Source organism: Stegostoma tigrinum, unplaced genomic scaffold, assembly GCF_030684315.1.
Source record: "Stegostoma tigrinum isolate sSteTig4 unplaced genomic scaffold, sSteTig4.hap1 scaffold_91, whole genome shotgun sequence".
In the NCBI taxonomy this organism is placed as follows: domain Eukaryota; kingdom Metazoa; phylum Chordata; class Chondrichthyes; order Orectolobiformes; family Stegostomatidae; genus Stegostoma; species Stegostoma tigrinum.
Window position 1 is genome coordinate 620,024 of NW_026728816.1, and position 21,137 is coordinate 641,160.

General features: G+C 43.0%; 1 pseudogene; it reads right to left on the reverse strand.

Annotated features, from left to right (window-relative positions):
- Positions 1-21,137, reverse strand: part of LOC132209404 (utrophin-like) — a 159,795-nt pseudogene that overhangs the window by 68,011 nt on the left and 70,647 nt on the right.

Consider the following 21,137-nt stretch of genomic DNA (forward strand, 5'->3'; position numbering starts at 1 on the left):
TTTATAGAATTCTTTGACGACATGACAAAGTTGATTGAAAGGGAAAGGCTGTAGACGTTATTTACATGGACTTCAGTAAGGCGTTTGATAAGGTTCCCCATGGCAGGCTGATGGAGAAAGTCAAGTCGCATGGGATCAAGGGTGCGCTCGCTCGACGGACACAAAAAAAAAAGGGCTAGGCAACAGGAGACAGAGAGTAGTGGTAGAAAGGATTTTCTCAAATTGGACACCTGTGACCAGTGGTGTTCCACAAGGTTCTGTGCTGGGACCACTGTTGTTTGTGATATGCGTAAATGATTTGGAGGAAGGTGTTGGTCATCTGATCAGCAAGTTTGCAGATGACACTAAGATTGGTGGAGCAGCAGAAAGTGAGGGGGACTGTCAGAGATTACAGCAGAATATAAATAGACTCGAGAGTGTGGCAGATAAATGTCAGATGGAGTTCAATCCGGGCAAATGCGAGGTGATGCATTTTGGAAGATCTAATTCAAGGGTGAACTATGCAGTAAATGGTAAAGTCCTAGGGAAAATTGATGAACAGAGAGATCTGGGTGTTCAGGTCCATTGTTCCCTGAAGGTGGCAAGCCAGGTCAATAGGGTGGTCAAGAAGGCATACGGCATGCTTTCCTTCATCGGACGGGGTATTGAGGACAAGAGTTGGCAGGTCATGTACAGTTGTATGAGACTTTGGTTCAGCCACATTTAGAGTACTGTGTACATTACCAAAAGGACGTGGACGCTTTGGACAGGGTGCAGTGGAGGTTCACCAGGATGTTGCCTGGTATGGAGGATGCTAGCTATGAAGAGAGGTTGAGTAGATTAGGATTATTTTCATGAGAAAGATGGTGATTAGGGGGGACCTGATTGAGGTCTACAAAATCATGAGGGTATAGACAGGGTGGATAGCAAGAAGCTTTTTCCCCCCCAGAGTGGGGGACTCAATTACCAGGGGTCATGAGTTCAGAGTGAGAGGACGAACGTTTATGGGAGATATGTGTGGAAAGTTCTCTACACAGAGGGTGGTGGGTGCCTGGAACACGGTGCCAGCGGAGGTGGTAGACACAGACACGTCAGTATCTTTTCAGATCTATCCGGACAGACACCTGCAACAGGTATGAGATTCTTGCTCCCTGTACGGTTGAGGGAATGGACTGTGGACAGGATGAGCCAGCTGACCATGGCACCGTGGGGCACAAGGTCATTCAAGGGGGGGGGGAGCAAAAAGACAGGTAGGTGTTATAGGGGATTCTATAATTAGAGGGACAGATAGTATCCTGTGCAAGCCGCATCGGGAGACCCGCATGGTGTGTTGCCTGCCCGGTGCCAGGGTGCGGGACATCTCCAACCGGGTTGAAAGGATATTAGAGCGGGAGGGGGAGGATCCAGTTGTTGTGGTCCACGTTGGGACTAACGACATGGGCAAAGCTAGGGTAGAGGACCAGTTCAGGGATTATGAAACACGAGGAAAGAAATTGAAGTACAGGTCCTCAAGGGTCATAATCTCCGGATTACTGCCCAAGCCACGTGCCAATTGGAGTAGGGAAAAGAAAGTTAGGGAAGTCAACACATTGGTAAGGGATTGGTGTGGGAAAGAGGGATTTCATTTCATGGGGCATTGGCATCAGTTTTGGAACCGGGGGGATCTGTACCGTTGGGACGGTCTCCACCTGAACCGATCTGGAACCAGTGTTCTAGCGAAAAAGATAAATAGGGTGGTCAGTAGGGCTTTAAACTCGTGAGTCGGGGGGGAAGGGAAAGTGAAAGAGACAGGGAGTATGGAGTTAAATGGAAAGATAAGCAACAGGATAGCATGAGTACAGGTGGATTTAAGCTCGAGGCAGACTAGGAATACAGCAAAAAGGAAGGATAACTTAAGACATCTTGGGATTTCCAACCTCTCTCATAATGATAAGAAAGCTAGCATTAAGACACTTCATCTAAATGCTCTTAGCATTCGCAACAAAGTAGATGAATTAACAGCACAAATCCTCTTGAATGATTATGATGTGGTAGGCATCACAAAGACATGGTTGCAGGGAGCTCAGGGCTGGCAGTTAAATATCCAAGGATTCACAACACATCAAAAAGACAGGGAGGTGGGCAGAGGGGGTGGGGTTGCTTTGTTAATTAAGAATGGAATTAGATCTACGGCACTAAACGACACAGGGTCAGAAGATGTGGAGTCTGTGTGGGTGGAATTGAGGAAACACAAGGGCAAAAAAAACTGTAATGGGAGTTTTGTACAGACCTCCTAACAGTGGTCAGGACCAGGGGCGCAAGATGCACCGAGAAATAAATAGGGCATGTCAGAAAGGCAAGGTCACGGTGATCATGGGGGACTTCAACATGCAGGTGGATTGGGTGAATAATGTTGCTGGTGGATCCAAAGAAAGAGAATTCATGGAATGTTTGCAGTATGGCTTTTTGGAACAGCTTGTGATGGACCCCACAAGGGAACAGGCTATTCTGGGCTTTGTGCTATGTAATGAACCAGACTATATAAAAGACCTTAAAGTAAGGGAACACGTAGGAGGCAGCGATCATAATACAGTAGAGTTCGGTCTGCAGTTTGAAAGAGAGAAGGCAAAATCGGATGGAATGGTATTACAGTTAAATAAAGGTAATTACAGGGGCATGAGAGAGGAATTGATGAAAATCGACTGGAAGCAGAGCCTAGCGGGGAAGACAGTAGACCAACAATGGCAGGAGTTTATAGGTGTAATTGAGGACACAGGGCAGAGATTCATCCCAAAGAAAACAAAGATTATCTGGGGTGGGATTAGACAGCCATGGCTGACAAAGGAAGTCAGGAAATATATCAAAGAAAAAGAGACAGCCTATAAAGTGGCCAAGAGCACTGGGAAATCAGAAGATTGGGGAGGCTACAAAAACAGACAGAGGATAACAAAGAGAGCAACAAGGAAGGAGAAGATCATATATGAAGGTAGGCTAGCTCGTAATATTAGAAATGATAGTCAAAGCTTCTTTCAATACATAAGAAACAAACGAGAGGCAAAGGTAGATATTGGGCCGCTCCAAATTGATTCAGGAAGGCCTGTGACGGGAGATAAGGAAATAGCTGAACAACTTAATAAGTACTTTGCGTCAGTCTTCACAGTGGAATACATGAGTAGTATGTCAACAATTAGGGAGAGCCAGAGGGCAGAGTTGAATACGGTAGGCATTACAAAAGAGAAAGTGCTAGAAAAGCTAAAGGGTCTAAAATTTGATAAATCTCCTGGCCCCGATGGGCTACATCCTAGAGTTCTGTGGGAGGTGGCTGAGGAAATAGCGGAGGCTTTGGTCGTGATCTTTCAAAATTCACTGGAGTCAGGGAAAGTCCCAAATGATTGGAAAATTGCTGTTGTAACCCCCTTGTTTAAGAAAGGATCAAGGCAAAAGATGGAAAATTATAGGCCGATTAGCCTAACCTTGGTAGTTGGTAAAATTCTAGAATCCATTGTCAAGGATGACATTTCTAAATTCCCGGAAGTGCAGGGTCAGATTAAAACAAGTCAGCATGGATTTAGTCAGAGGAGGTCGTGCCTATTAGAATTGTTTGAAGAGGTAACAAGTATGTTAGACCAGGGAAACCCAGTAGATGTGATCGATCTAGACTTCCAAAAGGCCTTTGATACAGTGCCTCACGGGAGGCTGCTGAACGAGGTGATGGCCCATGGTGTTCGACGTGAGCTACTGGCTTGGAATGAGGATTGGCTGTCTGACAGAAGGCAGAGAGTTGGGTTAAAAGGCTCTTTTTCAGAATGGCAACCAGTGACGAGCGGTGTCCCGCAGGGTTCAGTGTTGGGGCCACAGCTGTTCACCATTTTCATTAATGATCTGGATGAAGGGACTGGGGGCATTCTGGCGAAGTTTTCCGATGATACGAACATAGGTGGACAGACAGGCCGTGCTGAGGAGGTGGGGAAGCTGCAGAAAGATTTAGACAGTTTGGAAGAGTGGTCCAGGAAATGGCTGATGAAATTGAATGTGAGTAAATGTGAGGTTTTGCACTTTGGAAAAAAGAATACAGGCAGGGACTATTTTCTAAACGGTGAGAAAATTCGCAAATCAGAAGTGCAAAGGGATCTGGGAGTGTGGTCCAGGATTCTGTACAAGTTAACTTGAAGGTCGAGTCCATAATTAAGAAAGCAAATGTAATGTTGTCGTTTATCTCAAGACAGTTGGAATATAAAAGCAGCGATGTGCTTCTGAGGCTTTATAAGGCTCTAGTTAGACCCCATTTAGAATACTGTATCCAATTTTGAGCCCCACACCTCAGGAAGGACAGACTAGCCCTGGTTCGTGTCCAGCGAAGATTCACACGGATGATCCCTGGAATGGTAGGTTTAACGTATGATGAACGGCGAAGGATCCTGGGATTGTCCTCGTTAGAGTTTAGAAGGTTGAGGGGAGATTTAGAAACTTACAAGATAATCTATGGTTTAGAAGGGGTGGACGCTAGGAATCCGTTAGGCGGCGAGACTAGGACACGTGGGCACAGCCTTAAAATTAGAGGGGTAAATTTAAAACTGAAATGAGACGACATTTCTTCAGCCAGAGAGTGGTGGGCTTGTGGAATTCATTGCCACAGAGTGCATGGAGGCCGGGACGTTGGATGCCTTCAAGGCAGAGATCGACAAATTCTTGATCTCGTAAGGAATCAACGGCTACGGGGAGAGTGCGGGGAGGTGGTGTTGAAATGCCCATCAGCCATGATTTAAATGGCGGAGTGGGCTTGATGGGTCGAATGGCCTTACTTCCACTCCTATGTCTTATGGTCTTATGGACAGGTACATGGATGGGCGGGGAGCAAATGGACACAGACCCTTAGGAAATAGATGGCAGGTTAGACAGAGGATCTCGATCGGCATAGGCTCGGAGGGCCGAAGGGCCTGTTCCTGCGCTGTAGTTTTCTTTATTCTCTTTATTTGTACTCTTGCCTCTCTCTTACCTTTTATAGCTGAAAGAAACTCCTGCAATTTTTTTTAATATTACCCTCATTAATATTGCCCTCATATTTCATCATCTTCCCCCTTATTACCTTTTTACCTGTCCGCTGCTAGTTTTCGAAAGGCTTCCCAATTCACTGGCTTCCCACTAACCGCAACACATTTTATGCTTTTTCTTTTGCTTTCATCCTGTCCTTGACTTATCTTGTTAGTCGTGGTTGCTGATCTTTTCCTGATCTCAACTCCACTCTCCTGCCTGCTCCCCATGGCCCTTTCTCCCTATTTTTCATCAGAAATATATTTATTTCTTTCTTGAATCGGTCGATTGGTGCTGCCTCCATTGCATTCAGGGGCAATGAATTCCATAGATTCACAACCCACTCCTCGTCTCTATTTTGTACATGCCATGCCTCACTCGATAGCTACAGCTTCTTGTTTAAGAATGTCCCACAATGCAGAACATTTGCTCAATGCCAATCTTTTCAATCCCCTTTACTATTTTATATACCTCAATCAGAACCACCCCGCTCATTCTTTCCAACACCAGCAAGTACAAGCCCAAGCTACTCAGCCACTTCTCATATGACAGCCCTTTCATCCCTGGAATCAATCAGTTCAACCTCCTCCGAACTGCCTCCAGTGCAAACGCATTCATCCTCAGTGAGGGGATCAAAACTGGACACAAGACTCTGGTCTCACCAACACCCAATGTGTTCGGAAAAACACTTTGTTACTTTAATGATCCAGTCCTTTTGTGATAAATGCCAGAGTTCCATCTGTCTTCCTTGTGCTATGCCTAACCCGCATACCAACTTTCAGCTATTCATGCACAAAGACAGCCAGACAACTTTGCACTGACACACTTTGAATCTTCCCTCCATTTAAATAATAATTTGCCCTTTTTTTCCTGGACAAAATAGGCAAGCCTCATGCTTATCCACATTAATCACCTGCCAGATTCTGGTCCATTCTCCTCGCCTATCAATATTCAGCTGTGTATGTTCTATTTCACATCACAGGCTGTTTTCCCACCTCTTTCAAAATCATCCATGCATTCTGTTACATTACACTTTGTAACATATACAAATGATATGTAAGCAGAGACAAATAGTTGAGGTCAGAGAACTGAACCCCGCAGCACCCCACTCGTAACAATTCACCATCCGGACAAAGACTCATTTATCCTGACCCTCAGCTATCTGTCAGTTAGCCAGGCCTTTATTCAAACCAATATTCTACCCTTAATCCCCTTGGATCTAACCTTCTGGTTCACTTTTTTATGCAGCAACTGGTCAAATTCTTTCTGGAAATCTCGATTTGCCACATCCCTCAGATCCCGAGACAAAATCCTCAATTCTGCTACCTCATCAGTTCCTGACTTCATTACAGCTGTTGTTCAAACATGGTCAAAAGAGTTGAATTCCGGAGGTGAGCTAAGGATGGCTACATTTGACCGAGTGTGGCATCAAGGAGCGCTACCAAAACTGCAGCTGATGGGAATCCAGCAGAAACTCACCACTGGTTCGAATAATATCTGCACAGAGGACGATGCTTTTTCATTCTTTCATGGGAAAGAGGGCATTGCTGGTTAGACCAGCTTTTATTGCCCATCCCAAATTGCCTAACTGATATCTGGAGTTCCATGTAGGCCACACCAGGCCTAGCCCAGTTTCCTTCCCTAAAGAACATAAGTGAATCAGATGGGTTTTTCCAACAATTGGCAATGGATTTACGATCATCATTAGACTCTTAATGGAATTTGAATTCAATGAAAATCTGGAATTATGTGCCATCGTGGAATTTGAACCAGGTCCTCAGAACATTACCTGAGTGCTTGGATTAATAGTCTAGTCATAATACCATTAGGTCATCGCCTCTCCTAATGGGAGGCATTTTGGTTGTTGGAGGTCAGCTGCAGGAGGTCCTGAAGGTACAGTCCTAAGCCTAACCATCTTCAGCTGCTTTATCAATGACCTTGTCTCCATCATAAGATCAGAAGTGGGGATGTTCACCAGTGATAGCAGAATATTCAGCATCATTCACCACTGCTCAGATACTGAACCTGTCCATGTCCAAATGCAACAAGGCCAGAACGATATCTCGGCTTGGGCTGCTAAGTGGCAAGTCGCAATTATACTACACAAATACCAGGTAATGACCATCTCCAGTAGGAGAAAATCTATAAATTGTCCCTTGACATTCAATGGTGTAACCATCACTGAATTGTCCGCTATCAAAATCCCGGGTTTTACCAGTGAACAGAAATTCAACTGGACTTCCTATTTAAATGCAGTGGCTACAGGAGCAGGCCCAAAGCTCGGATTACTGCATCAAGTAACTCACCTCCTGATTCCCCAAGCCTGTCTACCAGCTACATGGAACAAGTCAGAAGAATGATGGAATAATCCCCACTTGCCTAGATGGGTGCAGATACAAAAGCACTCAATAAGTTCAACACCATCCAGTAAAAAGCAGCCTACTCCCTCCAGTGCTCATTAGCAGCAGTGTGTACCATCTATGAGATGCACTGAGAAATCTGCAAAAGATCCTGAGATCGGACTTTCCAAACCTATGACAAATTTCAGCTGCAAGGGCAAGTGTAACAGATGTATGAGAACAGCACCACCAACAAGACCCTGTGTCTAAGCCACTCACCATCTCAACTTGGAAATATATTGCTGTTCTTTCACTATCACTGGGTCAAAGTCCTGGAAATTCACCCCTGACTGACTGAGTCTACCTACAGCACATGGACTACAATGATTCAACAATTACAAGGCTAACTAAGGATGGGAAATAAATGCTGCCCCAGTTAGCGATGCCAGTGGCCCAGAAACAAATAAAAATTAAGTATCACCTACCTCCTCTTAATTCCAGTTTCTCATGCTGCACCATTCTGATTATTCTATAAAACCTGGTCTTTCCATAGCAATGCTCAAAGCTACATACAGTACTTGTTTGAGATCAAATTATATTCTGCACAATATTAAGAGCCATCACTGGCTGATGAGTATGATTGCCCAGCTGGGAAATTCCGTATCACGGGTCATGAGCTCTGTGCGGGTTGATTAGCCTGAACTAGAGCCACACGTTTAGCAGGTCTTTCAGGGTGATGGAAGTGGTCTTGGCCTAGAGAACACTAGCATTCCTTTCTCCAGTTCCTTTCCCACACTTCAACTTCTTGCCTGTGTTCATAAAGAATTATGTGTCTTTAGACAGGAGATTCCCCCAAGTTGGTTTCTTCTGAATGGGGATATCCCATACTTTGACCTCGATGTAGTATTTCTTGCAGGAACATTTCAAGGTCTTTGAAATCAGTTGGCAAAAATTTACTTTGGTAGTCATAACTTAGGCATCCCAAGTACATGGCCAGCCCAATGGGGTTTGTTTCAAATCATCATGGCGTCAATGCTGATGCTAGGAGGTTTTTCCTCCTAGCTCATGTGGAGAATCCATGACAAAACTGTGCTGAAAGGGTCTTGAAGTGGCAGCTGGATGTTATCCAGGTTTCACAGTCATATAGGAGAGGCTGAACGATGCATGCCTTGAACTCAAGGATCTTGCGATCAGCACAGATGTCACAATTGAGCATTCTCATCCTTAGGAGGCCAAAGGTGCCACTCGCAGATTGGACGTAATGTTAGAACCTCTGTATCGATGTCAGCCTTAAAAGAGAGACAGCGACCCATGTAAGGGAAATGTTCTACATTTGGGAGGATTTCTCCATCAATTTTGATGAAAAAATGGGCCACAACTTGAGATTGGTAAAGGATTTGAGTCATCTTGAGGTTCGAACATAGAACATAACAGCCCAGTACAGGCCCTTTCGGCCTTGATGTTGTGAAACCAACCCGAAGCCCATCAAACCTACACTATTCCATTATCATCCATATGTTTATCCAACGACCATTTAAATGCCCTTAAAGTTGGCAAGTCTACTACTGTTGCAGGCAGGGCATTCCATGCCCTTACTACTCTCCAAGTAAAGAACCTACCTCTGACTTCTGTCCTATATCTATCACCCCTCAATTTAAAGCTATGCCCCCTGACCGTGTCAAACATGGCCATCCGAGCCAAAAGACTCTCACTGTCCACCCTATCTAATCCTCTGATCATCTTGTATGGTTCTATTAAGTCACCTGTTAATCTTCTTCTCTCGAACGAAAACAGCCTCAAGTCCCTCAGCCTTTCCTCATAACGCCTTCCCTCCATACCAGGTAACATCCTGGTAAATCTCCTCTGCACCCTTTCCAATGCTTCCACATCCTTCCTATGATGCTGCGACCAGAACTGTACGTAATACTCCAAGTGCAGCTGCACCAGAGTTTTGTACAGCTGCAACATGCCCTCATGGCTCCGAAACTCAATCCCTCTACCAATGAAGCCTAACACACCGTATGCCTTCTTAACAACCCCATCAACCTGGGTGGCAAATTTAAGGTTGAGGCTAATTCTTCAGTATACTTTTGCAAAAGCCTGAAGGGAGATTTGAAGACTTCTGAGAGTGGAAATGACATTGTGAACCACATACTGAAGCTCCATAAGCGAGGTCAGTGTCATTTTCTTCCGTGATTTTAACTGGTTGAGGTGAAAAGGTTTTCCATCCATCCTATCCAAGTCACTGGGAAGCTTGTTCTTGATGAGATTAAGAATGGTGGTGACAAAGTTGGAGAAAAGGGTGGGCATGATGACATATCCCTCCTTGAGCCTCAACTTGACATCAAAGAGCTTCTGCACAATATTGTATTCCTGGTATTGAAGCCTGATTTAAGCTGTTGGCCTTTTATCATTTTAGCAAACTACTTCAACTTTGAGGGAAGATTGTATTTAAATGGTAAAATCCCTAAGTTTCGACAGATTGGAACAATTCTATCAAGTGGAATAATATATTACTCACTGGAGTGCAGTTCTCCACCATTGGGTAATGTAACTTGTGCCCCTTTGACGTGCGCCCCGAAAAGAAACAGCTTCGGCACATGTCATAATTCAAATGTTTGAGGCTGCGGTACCTATAAAGGAAGAACAAGTAGTAAGAGAAATGTTCATTTTTGTTTGGATATTTTTAACCATCGAAGGAATGCAAGTTAAGTAGTTAAATTATGTATTTTTTTTTTATTTTGAAGAAACGGCAAATTATGTGGGGAGAAACAAATGCTAGCAAAGTCGAGGAAAACTGTCCCAACTCCCCCAGTCGATTTTCATAATGGGATATCACATCCCTGGAATTATTGTAAATTGCTTCTGCTCTGCATCCAACGTATTCACAACGTTCCCATTGTATGGAAGGTTTTCATCTGCCACGGTGGCATAAACCTATTTAGAAGTAACCTTGCCAGAATCTTCCTGGAAAAGGTAAATCTGACGAGCAGCGATTGTAACACGTGAAGCTGTAAAGGCCACAATAAACGAGGAGGATACACATTTTCAGCTCAGACTGCAGAAGGGAAGTTCTCCAAGCAAAGAGAAAAAAAAGTCAAGAAATTAACTGTAATAATGGCTGAGAGACAGTGGGCAAGTGGCAAATACATTGAACTAAAAATCCAGAGACCGAGGCTGATGCTCTGGGGAATGTAGGTTCATGTTCAAACACTGTAGCTGGTCAAATTTACATTTCATTAAAAAAATACCCAGAACTAAGAGTCATTTCCAGTAACGCTATCATGAAACTATCAACAATTGTTGGTAAAAATCCATCTGATCCACTCATGTCCTTTCGGGGAGTATTCGATCATCTTTACCCCATCTGATCTACATGTGGCTACAGAGCCACAGCAATGTAGGTAGCTCTGAACCACCCGCCCAGCCATCCACTCAGTTCAACGGCAATTAGCGAAGGACAACAAATGATAACTTCACCGGTGATAGCCAAATCCCTTGCAAGAATGGAAAATGTCATAATGAAATGGAAGGACTTGATCAATGTCGTGTGAAATTATCAACAGATGAATGGATGGAACTGCATACAGAATGCAGGTCATCAATATGATGAGATGGTGCAAAACAGAGAATATTGCCTTCAGATTCCTGTCATGAAGCCAAACTCTGAGACTCAGCAAGCAGTCATAAATGTATGAGCAGAAACTAAATAGCCATGAAAACCAACATAAAAGTACAAACAGCAGGCTCTTAAAATTTTTGGAGCTATGCAAGGCAATATTAAATTATGCACTGAAGTGGTTAAGTTCAGTTAATCCTCTTATAAATAGCACTGCTAACAGGAAACTCACTGTCAATTACAGATTAGTCCAAAATTTTCAAGGCAATAGATAAACTGAAGCAGAATACCAGTTTCCGTGAGGAACAAACATAATTTGGAAGTGAAAGGGATGAAAGGAATTACTTTTCTGAACAACAGTCGGAAGAAATACAGACAGACGGTAGATTGAGAAGATGAAACATTGAGGAGATGTTAAGGAAAGAAATAGATTTGGAAGTAACAGTGTGGTAGAATTGTGGAAGTTCACTGGCCTCACGCAACATCAGGAACCAATACATTTGATCTTTATAGAACAGAATGTCAGAGAAGGGGGGCTCTCTTCCCAAATGGTCAAGCTGACAAAATGTAGGAAAAAGGCTGCCTTCCTCTTGGTGCTTCTCACTGGATGAACACTCGAGGAAATTTGTGTTTATTGGTTGCGGACCTATTGGTGGTTGGTTCATTCATATCAGGCAGATTCTCCCACAGCGGGTGAAGGTGTGGTCACAGTCTTCACTGGAGGCAACTGAATCGATTCCTCTTCTTTGTTCATTCATGCAAGTTCTGTGTTTGGATTCCTGATTGCGGCTACAAAATCTCCTATCTGCCCCTCCAACTATCAAGTCTCCGATCACTCATGTCCTGTTTACCTTATCCTTTTCCACCGTGTCCCAGAGCCAAACACACTTTACTTTTAATGAATTTTAAGTTCAAATCACAGTAAAAGGAAGCCATTTGGTCCATCATGTTTGAACTAGCTCTCCAAATACATGTCACAAATTAGTGCCTTTTCCTTAACCTGCACATTATTTCTCTTTAATTAATCAACTAACGCTTTCTTGCATCTTTTACTGAAACTGCCTCCTCTAGGTAATGCATTCTATAGACTGTGATAAAGCTATTTCTTACACTGCAGTTACTTCTGTAGTCAATCACTTCAAACCTCTGCATCTTATTCTCAATTCTGTCACAAGTAGGAAAGTCTTCCCCTTGTCTACTCTGACCAGACTTCAAATGATTTTGCAAGATTCAAAATAATCTCTTCTAAGTCTCAGCATCTTCGAGGAAAGCTGTCCCAATTCCTCTAATCAATTTTCATAATGAGATATCTCAACCCTGGAATCATTATTGTAAATTGGTCCTGCTCTGTCTCCAACATTTTCACAAAGTTCCCTTCGCATGGAAGGTTTTCATTCGCCATGGTGGTATAAACCTATTCAGAAGTAACCTTGCCAGAATCTTCCCAGCAATGGAAAGGCTGGTGATCCCATGGTTCTTTGAGCAATCTGACATTTCTCCTTCAGTTTTGTATAAGATATGGCATCTTAAAGATTTTGTGAAATCCTTCCCTGTTCCTCATAGTCCATGAAAAGCTAACAGATCTTGGCCTTCAGAGTTAGGCCACCATTCCTCAAGCTTCAGATGGAATTCAATTGACTCCGGGTCGCTGTTGCTCTTTACTTAGTTATGGCAGTCATAGTTTCATCCACAGTTGGAGTCTCACTCCAGTTCTTCTTAGACAGGGAGTTGTTTGATCAGATCAATGGCAGTAACACGCACCTTCTCCAAGATGGCCAATCTTAGAAATGTAGGAGAATAGTTAACTGAAAAGGGTCAATTTACCCCTTAGAAATCCTGTCCAAATATGCAATTTAATTTACTAATTATGGACAAGAAGTTTTATCGATCATTTAGCAACAACACAGCAATCACTTTCATAGGATGCACACACACTGATTACAGGACTAATAAAAAGGCCTTTCTGTAAATTCTCAATAATTGCAAATTACAGAACCAACCGGAAGTCAAGTCACAATCCATTCTGAGCCACAGTGTCTGTGATCAATGCAACGGTGAACAAAATACCAAAAGCATGCAGCACTCACCTCTCACAAAAAATTAAGTTAAAGAAGTTGATACTTAATTTGTCCTAATTACTTCTCTGGTCCATGAGTTTGTTGGGATTTTTGATGATTTCAGTTGTGTTGTTGACTGATCGAGTTTCTAATAGAACATCTAAAGTTAAAGCTTTCTTTAAAAACTAACTCCCACTAACTTTCTGCTGGTTTGCACATCTCACCTGAAACCTACGAATGGGTACTCTTTGCAGATGTTACACTTCGCCTGATGTTTTGCAGTTTCAGCAGCTGCCACATGGTGTAGAACAGGCAGCCAGACCATGGATCGAGGCTCCAATCTCATCCACTCTACAAAGTGTTTAATATCAATCTCTGTTTTTGTTAAGGCCCGAGAGGGAAATAAAAGATCAGCTGCATGACTAATTATGTCAAGTTTACATCCGCTATCCTCAGTGATATCTAATACACTATCACTGGGGTTTCTGACATTGTTTTTAATCATTAATTTAATACAAACATTGACTATTTATAAACATGATAGCCTTGGATTAGTCGTGGTACATGTTGGCCTCTGGAACTAATTCAAACCGAAAATGAGCACAAAATTCACACTGGCAAGTAGACCCGCTTGACCTATTGAATTGGCGCAGAGCACACTTACATGTTGGAAGCAACTGCAGACACTTGGTTCAATGTTTCTGCCTCCAAATGAAGGTACCTCACCGAGCTGCCGAGGGATCTGGACTGCATTGTGAAGCAAAAGGCTCAGGCTTCGTTGGTCACATAAATCTGTGGGTTCAGCTACTTGTTTGAAGAGATCTGCAAAAGTTATTCAGAAGAAAAATATTGATATTCCTAAACTTAAGAGAGGTAGTTGAGAGTTCAATACATCCAATACATCTTCCTCAATTGCCTTGCTTTGTAAATTATCTTAAAACATTATTTTATGATCTTGATTGGCTATTTGCAAACAACTGTGGAAACAAAAACTTCTGTTTGTTTACAACAATGGACAATGTATGTTGTCCAAGGAAGTCATTTGGTCAATTTCTTTCTTGATTGTAAATCTCAAACCTCTCGAATATCTCCTCATTCGTTTCACAGAGATGTACAGTTTGTGTGGACCTGGAAAACATGGGCACTGCCCTCAATGAATATTTTGTGTCAATCTTTACAATGGAAAAGGACACTGCAAGTATAGATGTCAGGGCAGAGGGCCTAGGAACATCAGAGGTAAAGACACAGGGAGACGCAGCTGGTTTAGCAACTTTACAAGTGGATACATCCGCAGGCCTAACTGAAATGTATACCAGCTCGCAAGGGAAGTGAGGGAGGAGATATCTGGGCCCCTGGCAGCAATTTTCAAACCCTTGCCAATCAGAAATGAAGTAATGAAGGTCTATGAACATTGTTCTACTATTAACAAACAGAGAGAGGAACAGACCAGCAAATTAAAGGCCAGTCAGAATAATCTCAGCACTGGAGAAGCTACAAAGAGGCATTCTTAGGGGTAGAATGTACTTGCATGAATTAATCAGGGATAGTCAGGATGGATTTGTTAAGATGAGGTCATATTTCAGAAATTTGATCCTTTTTTGAGGAGATGTTGGAAAGTTGATGAGCTTATGCATTCGATGTGGACTTAGTAAAGACCCCTTGGCAGACTGATCAAGAAAACAACAGTCAACGAATCAAAGGCAAAGAGGCACACTGGAGCCAAAACTGGCTGAGGCAGAGAGCACAGGGTGATTGATGGTAAAGGGATATCTATGTGACAGGATGTGTGCTTTGATTGGGCTTGTGCAGGGCTTGCCACAAGGACCCTTGAAATTTGTCAACTAGATTCATCGTTTGGGCTTAAACACAGTGTGTATGACCGTGTCGCTAGCGAATGACTAATTTAGTGAGGAGGATATCGATGGAATGGTCATGTAAATAACAGCCATGGGATCAAAGGCAAAGTGGCACACTGGATCCAAAATTGGTTGACAGACAGGAAGGATGAACTTCAGGAGGAGATCAACAGACTGGTCAGCTGGGCACAGCAATTGGAACTCAACCAGGAAAAGTGTGATCTAACCAACTTGGGAGGGCTAACAAGGCAGGGGATCACACTATGAAGGGTGTGATCCTGGAGATTACTGAAAAACCAAGATGCTGCCTGGGCTGGGGGTTCTCATGGAATCATACAGCACAGAAGAGGTCCCACGGCCCACTAAGGATGTACCTCTGAAAATACACTGCGACATATACTAGTCCCATTTTTACACACTGGACCATTCTCTTAAATATTACAACATTTCAAGTGCTCATCCAAGTACTTTTCAAAAGTTGTGAGGTTTCCTGTTTCAACTTCCCTCCCAGGCAATGCATTCCAGACCTTCACCACACTCTGGATGAAAATGATTTTCCTCAAACCTCCTCTAAATTTCCCGTCTTTGTCTTTAAAATTATGCCCTGTTGTTATTGATGCTTTAACTAAGGGGAACAATGCTTTCTACTCAACCTATCTATACCTCTCATATTCTTACATGCCTCTATCAGGACCTCCACTCAACCCGCAAACCTTCTCTGCTTCACAGAAAATAATCTGACTTTTTCCAGCCTTTCTTCACAGCTAAAATGCTCCAACACATGCAACATACTTTTCATTCCCTCCAGTGCAATCACATCCTACCTAATGGGTGGTGACCAAAACGCCACTCACGACTCCAGCTGTGGCCTAACCAAACTTTGAAACAGCTCCAAAGTGGCCTCCCCGTTCTTACAATCTATGCCACGAATGATAAAGGGAGATGTCCCGTATGTCTTTGTAACAATCCTTACTAGCCTGACCTGACCCCTTCAGGAATTCATGAACAATCACCCCAGGATCCCTTTTCTCCTCTAAGCTTCCCAGTGTCCTGCTATGCATTAGATTGAGATTTAGGTTTTATTATCACATGTATTCAATACAGCGTACATGAGTACAATGCCACCTCAGACGGTGCCACCTCAGGGACAAAGTCCCGAGGTATGAAATTTTAGTTGCAGAAGTAGAAAATTTATCCATCTTTCTTTAATCAGAGTCTTAGGGGAGTGGAATGCAATGCCGGAGAGGGTCGTGGAGTCAGCCTCATTAGGGGCATTTCATCGGCTATTAGACAAGCACATGGATGACATTATAAGGTAGGGGTGGAGGTTAGATAGACGTTAGGATGAGGGTAAAAGTTCGGTACAACATCGTGGGCCAAAGGTCCTGTACTGTGCTGTACCGTTCCATGCTCTATGTTATAAAAATAAATGAATAAGTTTAAAAGTTCAGCACGACAGTCTTCTTAGTATAACAGTAGAAAAATAAAAACAAAAATTTAAAAAGTCAAACATTACAGTCCTTTCTGAAGCCACGAATTTGCAGACACTCTGAACGAGGCTTCCCCCGTGACGGTTTGTGTTCCCCTGTGCTGGGCTGAGGCCCGCCCATCCTTGCCAGTGGACTTCACTGCTGGCTGCCATTGCTGACCTCCATCCGGCACGACAGGTTTTGCCACATTAAGTCTCTCTTATATTATTCCTTCTTCAGGCTATATCAATCTGCCACTGACCTGCCCGTTTGACCGATGCCAAGATTGGAGCAGACAAGGGGACCTGGTAAAGGTTTTTAAGATTTTGAAGGGCATAGAAAGGATAACTGGAAGCTGCTTTTTCCATTCGTAGACATGTCAGTAAACAGGGGACACAGATTGAAGTTCACAGGTAAAAGGCGAGGAGGGGAGTTGAGGAGAACCTATTTTCCCAGTGTGGTGGGAGTCCTGAGCTCACTGACTGAACAAGTGTGACTGATTCAGAAAGTGTCTGAATATTTAAGCAGTATTTAGATGTTCACTTGTGTTGCCATAGGCTCCAGGGCTATGGGCCAAACAATCAAAAAGGAAATCAATGTACTCTGAGTTCAATGTAGACAGATCTTTGTTGAGCAGTGCAGTAACGACAGACCGCACGGCCTCCTCCTGTGCAAAAAATATCCTTGAGTCTAGAATTACACAACTTTTCTAGGAGGCATTTCTCCACTTGACTGATTCTTTGTAAATGCAAGGCCGATAAAATAAATCCTTTTATTAGAAGCTTCTACCTCACTGAGAAAGCTTCAGGCCAATTTGATAATCTGCTCTCAAAAATCTGCTCATGTTTTGATAGTTATGACAAATTCTACTGTCAGGGCTGACACAATCCACAACATTCGAAATCAATCAACAATATTCCAGAAAGATGATCATTTGCCTATCCGACCAATTTTAACTGATGCTTTAAAAAATAGAGAAATAAATTTGGATCTGGCAAAAACTAATCAGTTCTTCCTTGGACCATACCTGTACGTACCAGCTTTCAAAAAAATATGCCCATTAGTTTGTGAGATGCATTGTTGACAAACAGCACAACAAGTGGGCAAAAACATGACCTCACATTAAGTGTTATCACTGCTGCAAGTGAGCAGTAGAGTCATACAACACTTCCAAATACTTTTCCCAGTATTCTAATGATGAAAACATTATTGGTCACAAAAACAGCTGCTAAGTTGGTGTCGTTGAGAAGCAATGGCATCATACATATGTAGTGCATCATTTATCCAGCAGGAATGCACTGTGCAGATTCTGCACAGACCAAGTTATGACTTAACATTCATCGTGGCAGTGACTAAATACAGAAATATACTAATACAGCAAACCTTTTGTTAAACAGCACCTGTGGTCCCAGGAATGTGCTGAATAATCAACAATTCCATTTGATCAATCGGTCCACACACACAAAAAACACACACTCAATAATAGGAACATGATGCATGGGATATACACATCATTGTTATACTTCATCTGCAGCATAAATAACTTCAGTAATGATGCAACTTTGCCTTAACTCAAACTTACTGGCAGAGAGCCTTCTCACGTGCACCCTCACCAGACATCACAGAGATTAGGAGAATACAGTAAACATCTAGTGTATAATTTTTGTCAGTTTATTGAGTGTGCTAGTTTGTTAAACAAAGTTTACCTCCAGTTAAACCTACAGTTTACATGTGTATCAGCAATGACAGATTTAGTACTGACACTTGTATTTTTCCTCCAGATGACCCTTGGATCGACACATCAAGACAAATTTTCAAAGAAAGCACTCTGATTCTTCCACTCATACCCCTGGAAAAGGAAGTTGCAGAATGTCACTGACTGACTTTACTCATTTGAATACAGCATAAGATACATAGAACATCGAACAGTACAGGCCCTTCAGCCCACGATGGTGTGCCGAACCTTTATCCGAAACCTCAGGTCCATCTAACCTCCACCCCTATCTTATATTACCATCCATATGCCTGTCTAATAGTCACTTAAATGCCCCCAATGAGGCCGACTCCACTACCCACTCCAGCTGAAACAAAGATCTCTTTGAATTGTCATTTGTCAGACATGTATTGAATCAAAAAACAAATTTCTCACTTCCATAGATTTCTATAGCATCTTAATATGATGTGAAGATTAGACTTCACCCTATCATTTTATAAATACAACTTTGAACAAAATGCCACGATATAGAACTTGTATGTTGGTATTTGTGCATATGCCATTTCAGTTTGTGTGATCTGTTTCGATGCAACGAGTGATAAACACTTCGATTGAAACGGTTGAGAGTAGTATATGTGAGATTTAATACCATGTCTAATCTACAGATAGTCCATCTGCAGGTAGTTATTCATGAGGCTCAACTGACATCATGTCTTAGGGGAGCTTGTGGCCTCTGGGTTAGGTACTGTTGGACCATTGCCTACTGGTCACTGGTTGAGAGGAAAGTGAACTACTAGCTGCTATCCATTTTCAACAAGTGATCACGATTATCTACCTGTGTTTCAACGTCCCATCAACATTCAAGAATTGTTGCTCGAAGAGGCTTCTGTGTAACAAATAGGAGCGGAATCAAGATCAACCATGTTTTCCCTATCTGAACAAGCTGCCAACACCAGAAATATGGGACCGTCTTAATCATTCTTATACAATTAACTTTTACAACAGACAACAGGTGCAGGATAAGGCCATTCAGCCCTTGGAGCCAGCACCACCATTCATTATAATCATGGCTGATCTCCACAATCAGTATCCTGTCCCTGCCTTATCCCCATAACCCTTGATTCCACTATCTTTAAGAACTCTATTCATCTCTTTCTTGAAAGTATCCAGAGACTTGGGCCTCCATTGCCTTCTGGGGCTGTGCATTCCATACATCCACCACTGTCTGGGTGAAGAAGATTTTCCTCAACTCTGTTCGAAATGCCCTACCCCTTATTTTTAAACTGTGTCCTCTGGTTCTGGACTCACCCATCAGCAGAAACATGCTTCCTGCCTCCAGAGTGTCCAAAACTTTAATAATCTTATACATCTCAATCAGACCCACTCTCATCCTTCTGAGCCAGGTCCCTGTACAGCGGCAGAAGGACCTCTTTGCTCCTATACTCAATTCCTCTTGTTATGAAGGCCAGCATGCCATTAGCTTTCTTCACTGCCTGCTGTACCGACATGCTTGCTTTCATTGATTTCTGTACAAGAACACTTAGATCTCGTTGTACTTCCCCTTTACCAAACCTGGCTCCATTTAGATAGTAATCTGCCTTCCTGCTCTTTCCACCAAAGTGGATAACCACACATTTATCCACATTAAACTGCATCTGCCATGCATCCGTCCACTCACCTAGCCTGTCCAAGTCACCCTATATTCTCATAACATCCTCCTCACATTTCACACTGCCGCCCAGCTTTGTGTCATTGGCAAATTTGCTATTATTACTTTTAGAGCCTTCATCTATATCATTAATGTATATTGTAAACAGCTGCAGTCCCAGCACTGAACCTTGTGGTACCCTATTGGTCACCGCCTGCCATTCCAAAAGGGACCCGTTTATCACTACTCTTTGCTTCCTGTCAGCCAGCCAATTTTCAGTCCAAGCCAGTATTCTGCCCCCAATACCATGTGCCCTAATTTTGCTCACTGATCTCATATGTGGGACTTTATCAAAGGCTTTCTGAAAGTCCTGGTCCACTCCATCCACTGGTTCTCCCTTGTCCAACTTCATAGTTACATCCTCAAAAAATTCCAGAAGGTAAGTCAAGCACAATTTCCCCTTCGTAAACCCATGCTGACTCTGACCTATCCTGTTACGGCTATCCAAATGAGTTGTAATTTCATCTTTTATAATTCACTCCAGCATCATTCCCACGATTGACGTCAGGCTAACCGGTCTGTAATTTCCTGTTTTCTCTCTCCCTCCTTTCTTGAAAAGTAGGACAACATTAGCCACCCTCCAATCCGCAGGAACTGATCCTGAATCTAGAGAACATTGGAAAATGATTACCAATGTGTTCACGATTTCTAGAGCCACCTCCTTAAGTACTCTGGGATGCAGACCATCAGGTCCCGAGGACTTATCAGCCTTCAGACCTAACAGTCTATCCAACACCATTACCTGCCGAATATAAATACCCTTCAGTTCATTCATTACCCTACGTCCATCAGCCATTATTACAACTGGGAGATTGCTTGTGTCTTCCCGAGTGAAGACAGATCCAAAGTACCTATTCAGCTCTTCTGCCATTTCCTTGTTCCCCATAATAAATTCACTCGTTTGTCTTCAAGGGCCCAATTCTAGTCTTAACCTTTTCTTTTCACATACCTTTTACTATCCTCCTTGATAATGGGAACTGCAGATGCTGGAGAATCCAAGATAACAAAGCGTGGAGCTGGATGAACACAGCAGGCCAGGCAGCATCTCAGGAGCACAAAAGCTGACATTTCGGGCCAAGACCCTACACCCAGGCCCGAAACGACCCTTTGGTATCCTTACTATCCTCCTTAATATTTTTGGTCAGTTTTCGTTCGTACCTCATTTTTTTCTCTGCGTATTGCCTATTTAGTGATCTTCTGTTGCTCTTTAAAAGCTTCCCAGCCCTCCGGCTTCCCACTCATCTTTGCTCTGTTATACTTCTTCTCTTTTATCTTTATAGAGTCCTTAACTTCCCTCGTCAGCCACGGCCGCCCCTGCCTCCCCTTAGGATCTTTCTTACTCTTTGGAATGGACTGATCCTGCACCTTTTGCATTGTATCCAGAAA